At 40.0% G+C, this 8,029-nt stretch overlaps 1 non-coding gene across 1 annotated transcript; it reads right to left on the bottom strand.

The window, feature by feature from the left end:
* Positions 1–808: 808 nt before the first annotated feature.
* LOC121231117 (small nucleolar RNA R71) lies at positions 809–915 on the bottom strand. The gene has a single exon (XR_005929185.1). It is a non-coding gene; the product is annotated as a small nucleolar RNA R71 (small nucleolar RNA).
* Between the last annotated feature and the right edge of the window lie 7,114 nt (positions 916–8,029).

Genomic DNA, 8,029 nt, shown 5'->3' with positions numbered 1-8,029 from the left:
CTTGCCTTTTCGTCGTGATAATAGTTAGTCTAGGTTTGATCTTCATTATAAATATTTATTACTTGTTACGAATCACTGCGATCAAGTTTTTGGCACCATTGCCGGGGAACTGAAATATTGGGAACACTAAATTTTTATTACTTTAGCCATTTATTTTTCTTGCAATTTAATTTAATTTAATTTTACTATTTATTAATTTACTTTTTCTTTCTCTTGGCAGTTTTTTTTATAGTTTATGACTAGAAGAAACCTGTCAGGACCCTTACTTTTTGACGAAGAAATCGATCGTACAATTCACAGAAATCAAAGAGAGATAAGGCGCAGCTTAAAATACACGGAGAACGAACAAGAAGACAATACTCAACCTCCAACCAATGAGATGGCTGAAAACCAGGACAATCAGCTGCCTCCTGCAATTGCAGCTAATCAAAATCCTGTTCCACGTACTATGTATGACTATGCTAAACCCTCTTTAATAGGAACTGAATCAAGTATAGTTAGACCTGTTATTGCTGCGAATAATTTTGAATTAAAACCTAACACTATTTAGATGATACAGCAGTTTGTTCAGTTTGATGGTTTGTAGGATGAAGATCCCAACACTCACTTAGCAAATTTCCTGGAATTTTGCGATACATTCAAAATCAATGGCGTTTCTGATGATGCCATCCGTCTTCGGTTATTTCCCTTCTCACTGAGAAACAAAGCTAAACAGTGGTTAAAATCGTTACCATGAGAGTCTATCACTACTTGGGAGCAAATGACTGAGAAATTTTTACTAAAATATTTTTCGCTGGAAAAAAGGGCTAAATTACGCAATGATAGCTCTTCTTTTGTACAGATGGACTTAGAAACACTTTACGATGCATGGGAGAGATACAAGGATCTATTGAGAAGGTGCCCTCACCATGGGTTACCTCTATGGCTGTAAGTTCAAATGTTCTACAATGGTGTGAATCCCTCGACAAGACAAATAATTGACGCAGCTACTGGTGGAACCATCAACAATAAAACATCGGAAGATGCCTATGAATTCATAGAGGAGATGTCACTGAACAACTATTAGTGGCAAGTCATGAGGACTAAGCCAACAAAAACAGCCGGCATTTATAACATCGATTCAATCACCATGCTCTCTAATCAGGTAGAACTTCTCAATAAAAAGATTGATAGTTTTCTTGGTTCTACGCAGGTACATCCAGTAATGAGGTGTGACTCAAGCAGAGGAGGTGTGCATACAGAATATCAATCCTTCAATCCCACAACCAAAGAGGAACAAGTTAACTATATGGGTAACAATAACTTTAGACCTCAAAATAACCCATACAGTAATACATATAATGCAGGTTGGAGGAACCACCCAATTTTTTCCTAGGGAGGTCAAGGGAATCAAAAGCCACAAAATCCTCAGGGTTTTCAACAGCCACCTTATCAACAAGAGAAGAAGCCGAACCTTGAAGAGATGCTCTCTAAATTCATCTCGGTGTCAGAAACCCGTTTTCAAAATACCAAGACCACAATTAAGAATCAACAAGCATCGATCCAAGGACTCAAAACTCAAATAGGCCAGCTGTCCAAACTAATCTCCGAAAGACAAGGTAGCTTACCAAATAATACTGAACCTAATCCGAGGGAACACCTCAATGCAATTAACGCTTAAAATAAGGACGGACTCGTTATACCCGAGCCAGAAATACAGCAAAACAACGCAATGAACAAAGGACGAGAAGATGTAAACGATAATGATCCCAAATAGGTAAGTACGAATCATGAACCTCGTGTGCCATATCCTAAAGCGATGACGAAAGACAGAACAGAAGAACAATTTGGTAAGTTTGTCAAACTCTTAAAGAAATTACATATTAACTTACCCTTTATTGAAGTTCTTTCGCAGATGCCCAATTCAGCAAAATTTTTAAAGGAACTTCTGAGCAATAAAAGGAAATTAAACGCTACATCGCATGTGGAACTCAATGCAGTCTGCTCAACTATTTTAAAGAACAAGCTACCTAACAAATTAAAAGATCCAGGGAGTTTTACAATTCCTTGTTTAATTGGTAGTTAATCTGTGAATAATGCTTTAGCTGATCTAGGGGCAAGTATAAATGTTATGTCGTATAAAATGTTTAAACGACTAGGTCTCGGTAAACCCAAACAGACTAGGATGAGCATACAATTAGCTGACAAAACAGTTAGATTTCCTAAGGGTATTATTGAAGATGTTCTCATTAAAATTGATAAATTTATTTACCCAGTAGACTTTGTCGTCTTAGATATGGATGAGGATAACGAGGTACCTTTAATTTTAGGACGACCCTTTTTAGCAACTGCCAGAACCATTATTAATGTAGGCATAGGGGAGCTAACACTTCGTGCAGGTGACGATGCAGTAACACTCCAAGCACGCGACTCAATCAAAACCCTTAAGACTCAGGATAATGATATAAAACCTGACGATGATAAAACTAATATTCAATCGTCCTTGCAGGAACCTTCTCAAACCAAGACAACAGAGACAGTGCGCTACTATCATGAAAAGAATAAAGAAGTCTATGAAGAACGAAGGCTACGGATAGAGGAGCTAGACGAATGGCGAGAACACAAGTCGAGAACACATGATAAACCGAAATTACGCCAAAACAAGCCTGATACCTCTCCTAATCAACTTAAGGTAGGCGATAAACTCTTACTAGATGTCGTCGATCCTCACATTGTCACTACCACACCGAATGAGGAAATCCCTTTTACGGTACTCAGTATTTTTCCATTCGGTACGGTGGAGGTGAGTCATCCCAAGTTCTGCACTTTTAAGGTAAACAACACCCGATTAAAACCTTATTTTAAGATTGATAGTAGGAACGAGGAGTATGAACTCCTCAAACCACCATGATAAATCAACGGAGAGGCAAGTCGAGCTTAGACTATAAATAAGCGCTTCTCGGGAGGCAACCCGAGCACTAACATATTTTGATTTCTTTATTTTTAATTAATTTCTAACGTTTCGAATCATTAACTTTATCTTTGAATTGCAAAGTTTTTCAGCACACACGGCCAGGCACACGGGCATGCCTGAAGCCGTGGCCAAACAGGGGAAGAGACACGGCCATGCGAGACGGTCGTGTTGAAGCAGGACATGATTTCCCCGAAACACGGGTGCGATAAATCCCCACGGCCGTGGGTGAACTTGATAGGAAGAACACGGGTATGTGATAGAAAACCATGGGTGTGCTAGGGACAAGGCTTGATTCTATTTCTTTGACACGGGCGTGTATTCAGCCGTGTACAACAATACATGGGTGTGGTACCATACCACACGGCCGTGGGAGAAGCGAACAACGCAAGGCACGGCCGTGTGCCACACACTCCCAAGACACACGGGCGTGTGATAGTAGTCGGGTACGACCACATTTGAAAAAATTCGAAAAACACGGGCTACCGTCACAGCACACGAGCGTGGACCTAGGCCATGTGCCCCTCCCCTATATAAACAAACCACTATTCATCTTCTTCCTCCTTTCAGAACCCTAGCCAAAATCCACCCTCCCCCAACCCCTACTCTCTATTTTGGCCACAATTCCCTAGATTCTCACTTCTCCAATCCCCAAACCACCCTCAAAGTCACTCCACTTGCATTAATCCCTATTTTCCTCTCCTTATACCCTCTATTTTCCCACCACACGGTTTCCTCTCTATGTCACAAGCCCGTGCTCACCATTACACGCCCGTGCACCGCCTTACAGCAGCCCTTGGTTCACTTTCTTAACCTTGTTATTCCAATTTATTTTGTTACATTAGTATTTTTCATGCTTTACATAGATATTGTTACTATTACAAATATGTTTTAGACAAGTTAAGAATTTTCTTTAGAATTTTCTATATTTGACTTATTTAAAGCACTAAATTGCATATACTAGTTTTAGGCCTATTGCTTAACTATTGATGTATCTTGGATTCTATCAATGATTATATATTTTCAGGTATATTATGTCGTCATCAAGGGGCAAGAAGGCCGTGGTCCCTTCCTCAAAAAGACATAGGGGACCAGGTTCTTCCTCAGTACGTGCTACAGCCGAAGTTCGGCACCCGTTCCTTGAATTTCCACAAGCTTCGCAAGAGGAGCTATTTCAGATACTCTGTGCACGACCCATCACCACAGGTCATTGCATCGACTGGGCTATCGTAGAGCAAGTTCAGCTCGTTGATACCATCCGCGCCCTCCTATCCACTAACCCATGGGAATGGTTCTTCGCTATTACTGAGCCCACTTATTTAGAGCTAACTCTAGAACTATGCTCTACTTTTCAATTACAGGTGGTGATGATGAACAATGATGACCCAGGCACCATTCACTTCTGATTAGGCGGTCTAGTTCGTACGACGAGTGTCCCAGAGTTTGGAATTGCTCTAGGACTTTACACTGATGAGTTTATGGAGGAGGAGGACATGAATGCACTCCCACGCAATATCCACATCTCCCCCTCCTTGTGCTGGAAGGCTTTGGCACCACTCTCTTCCACCTACGACCCCAGCCGCTCGAAGGCCTCAGCTCTCTCCCGTTCCTTCCACTATCTCCATGCCATATTGGCTCACACATTGATTGGGAGGAGAGAGAGCACCGGCGTTGTCAACACCCACGACACCTATTATCTATGGTGCGTGGTGAATGCACACGTGACTGACTTGGCATATTTCATTGCTTTCGCCATTCACCATTAGACCGAGCGGCATAGGAAGGGAGTGATCTCCATCGGCCCCTACGTGACATGCCTTGCCAGACTCTTCGGCCTCCTCAACACCGCGGCTCTGTCATCAGCGCTTACCTTGATAGGTCAGATGTCCCTACAGGGCATCACGACTATGTTACACATGCGGATGATCGAGCGCCGACGTGGGATCGATCCTCCTCAGTACCGTCTCTCGTATGCTATTAACGAGGAGGATCTTGAGGACATTCTTGATGATGTTCCCCCACAGCATGAGGAGCCTTCGATCGCACCACCTAGAGAACGACCAGTTCCTGCGGCTGCTTCATTGGCACATCTTTCTGACCGATTCGCCCACTTCGAGTAGTACTGCACTACGCAGTTCGAGATGATCCACGAGCGAGATCATTGACGGGACCGACAGATGGATGATATGTAGGCTATAATACAGCAGTTGTGCCAGTACTTCCACATTGCCACTCCAGCACCACCACCTGAGGGCCCCACCGACGAGGATCATTAAATCCTCTTATTTTTTTTTCAATTTTCTTATTTTGAATGACATATCTATATTAGTAAATTTTTATTTTCCATTTTCTGGTATTTCTAGCAAGTAATTCCACTACACTCTCTTCCACACCAACTCTTAATAAGCTTTTCATGATTCTATAGACTTCCAAGCAAAGCTGCTAGGAATATTTTACGCAATGAGGAAACAAATAGGGAACAATACCTAACAAGTGTCATGTTCAACGACCCAATTTCTTCATCTAGCCAAGAACGGTGGCCGCTACCATTTTCCCCAAACACTCCATCCTCAGAATCAAGCTCTGCATCCTTCCAACAGAGAGTTTCACCTCTTTCCCTCTTATGATTTTATTTATGTTGAATAGTCTATAATTGTACATTGAGGGCAATGTACATCTTAAGTGTGGGGGGTGAACATGAAACCTAACTTTTTGCATTATTCTCAAATCCCTTAATTTGGTCTTGTGTTTAAGCGATGTTCTCATAATCCTGATCGAATGAATTCTGATTGATCTATAATTATTATTGATATGTCATGAATTAGACCAAGGGAATTATGCATGATTATTTGATTATAGGACATTAGAGAATCAAGCATGATAAGTTGATAATTTGAGAACTAAAATTTTTAGGTTATTTTCCTGAATTGAGGTATTATCTTGAAATCTTAATTATACAGTAATGACATCAAAAACCCAAATTTTTGGTGAGATTTTTAAGCCTTTTGAGCATATAGCATTCTTTCTTGCTCACTTCTTTTGTGGTTTGAGTGTGTCAACATTGAACTGTTATTCTAGAACTTATTTCGATTATACATGTCAAGATCACACGTATGATTTGATATACTGAGATGATAAAGGCACTTAGGATTTAACCCACTTACTCCATAAAAAGCATTCCCACATAATTAAACCCTTAGTGAACCCCCGTTGAGCCTACTACCTTTCCACATAATTAAACCCTTAGTGAACCCCCGTTGAGCCTACTAACCCTTTTTCATTGATTAACCCTCGTCATTAACCCATTAACCCATTATTGTTGAAATACTCTTACTTAATTTGACCCTTTTTATCGAGATTGAATTTAATATTGTCACCTCACTATGTTCACCATTTTTTATTACTAAATCATGAAGTATAATTTCTGTATTGTATTAACTTGATTTGTTCTTTCAAAAAAAATGTGTATGTAATTCTCAGCAAGCTAAAGTTGTCATGAACTTATGTCAAATAATTCTAGCTATTTGTTTGTGATTCAGTGATTAATTTTTTGATAGTGGGGTAACATATTGAAAGTATCTCGATTCTAACCCCTGTTTTTCAACCTGATCCATACCTATAACCTAAACCCCATTACAACCATGCAAAGACCTTTTGATTAGTGTATCATATCATTTACAAGTGGTGGAGATTTGATTTTCATGCAAGCCTATGGTAATAACTTTTCATGTTAGACAATCGAGTGCTTTATCTTGACCCTTAAACACTTTAAGTGATTTGAGTGAATCTTTAGTGAGGAAGTCATCTCTTGTGTATTTAGGACTAAAGTTAATTACTTAAAGGAAGGAGCTTACCTAAATTTTATTATCGAGATATCTGATTTAGATTGTTTGAGGCTTTCAATGCCCCTATAGTTAAATTCTCATTGTATAAATTTCCGTGGAATAGTTTATAACATTATCAGTAATGATTATGTGATTGAAAAGAATGAATTCTAGCAGTAACTGAGAATTTTGCTTGAGGACAAGCAAATGCTTAAGTGTGAGGGTATTTGATAAACGCCAAATTATACATGTTTTTACCCCAAATACTTAGCATATTTATGGCTGTGTACTATTATATTTATGGATTTTGGTGCTCTTAATCTGGTTATTTCATGTTTTGTACTCAGGAGAGCACCAAGGGTCAAAAGGAGCCAAAAACGAGCTAAAAAGGGACAAAACGGACCAAATGGAGAAGACTACACGGCCTAAGCCTTACCACACGAGTAGCTCACACGACCGTACCTTTCGAGGGTGTCGACCAAGGTTTACACGACTCACACGGCCTGGCAATTGAGCCCACACGGTCGTGGCAATTTAACGGATCGAACACGGCCTAGCAACCACGTCACACGGCCGTGGCACACGGGCGTGTCCCTTTTTCAAGGAGTTGTATTTTACATGGAAAAATGATACTTAGGGGGTAAGAAAGCCAATCAAAAGCCCATATAAACACCCTAAGTATGACCTAGAAAGGGGCCTCTCTCTCCAGAACTTTTCTGGAACACAGAACCACACGCCGGGAATTACTTGACGGATGCCAGACGATCCATCTTAAAAGCCAGAGCTACTCTAAGACTGAAGATCTCTCTCAGGATTCCTTCAGGGGTTTTAGAGTTTTCTTTATGTTTTGTTATTTTCATACTTTTGAGATGTACTATTATTTTATTATGAACTAAACCCCTTAGATACCTAAGGGGGATAAAACTTATGATGGATCTTGTTATTTTTGTCTGAACTGTATGATAAATACTTGATTTGTTCTTAATTATGTGTTCTTAATGCTTGAGTTAATATTCTGCGTATTAATTCATGATTTGATGTGCTTATGCAGAGGAGGAATAGACCCTGTCTAAGAGTAGATTTGGCATAATTAAGCAGAGTTGACCAGGCGCCTAGAAATAGGGTTACGAGATTTTATAGGATTAGGGTGAAACCTAATAAGAGGATTCATAGATCGAGTTAATGTAACCCTAGAGTGTTAATTAAAGAAAAGTCTCAATTATTCAATCTAGGGATTAGTTGTTATTAGTCTTGA

This window comes from Gossypium hirsutum, chromosome A06, assembly GCF_007990345.1.
Source record: "Gossypium hirsutum isolate 1008001.06 chromosome A06, Gossypium_hirsutum_v2.1, whole genome shotgun sequence".
Lineage (NCBI taxonomy): Eukaryota > Viridiplantae > Streptophyta > Magnoliopsida > Malvales > Malvaceae > Gossypium > Gossypium hirsutum.
The sequence above is the reverse complement of the archived record's forward strand: the minus strand, read 5'-3'. Positions and strand labels throughout refer to the sequence as shown.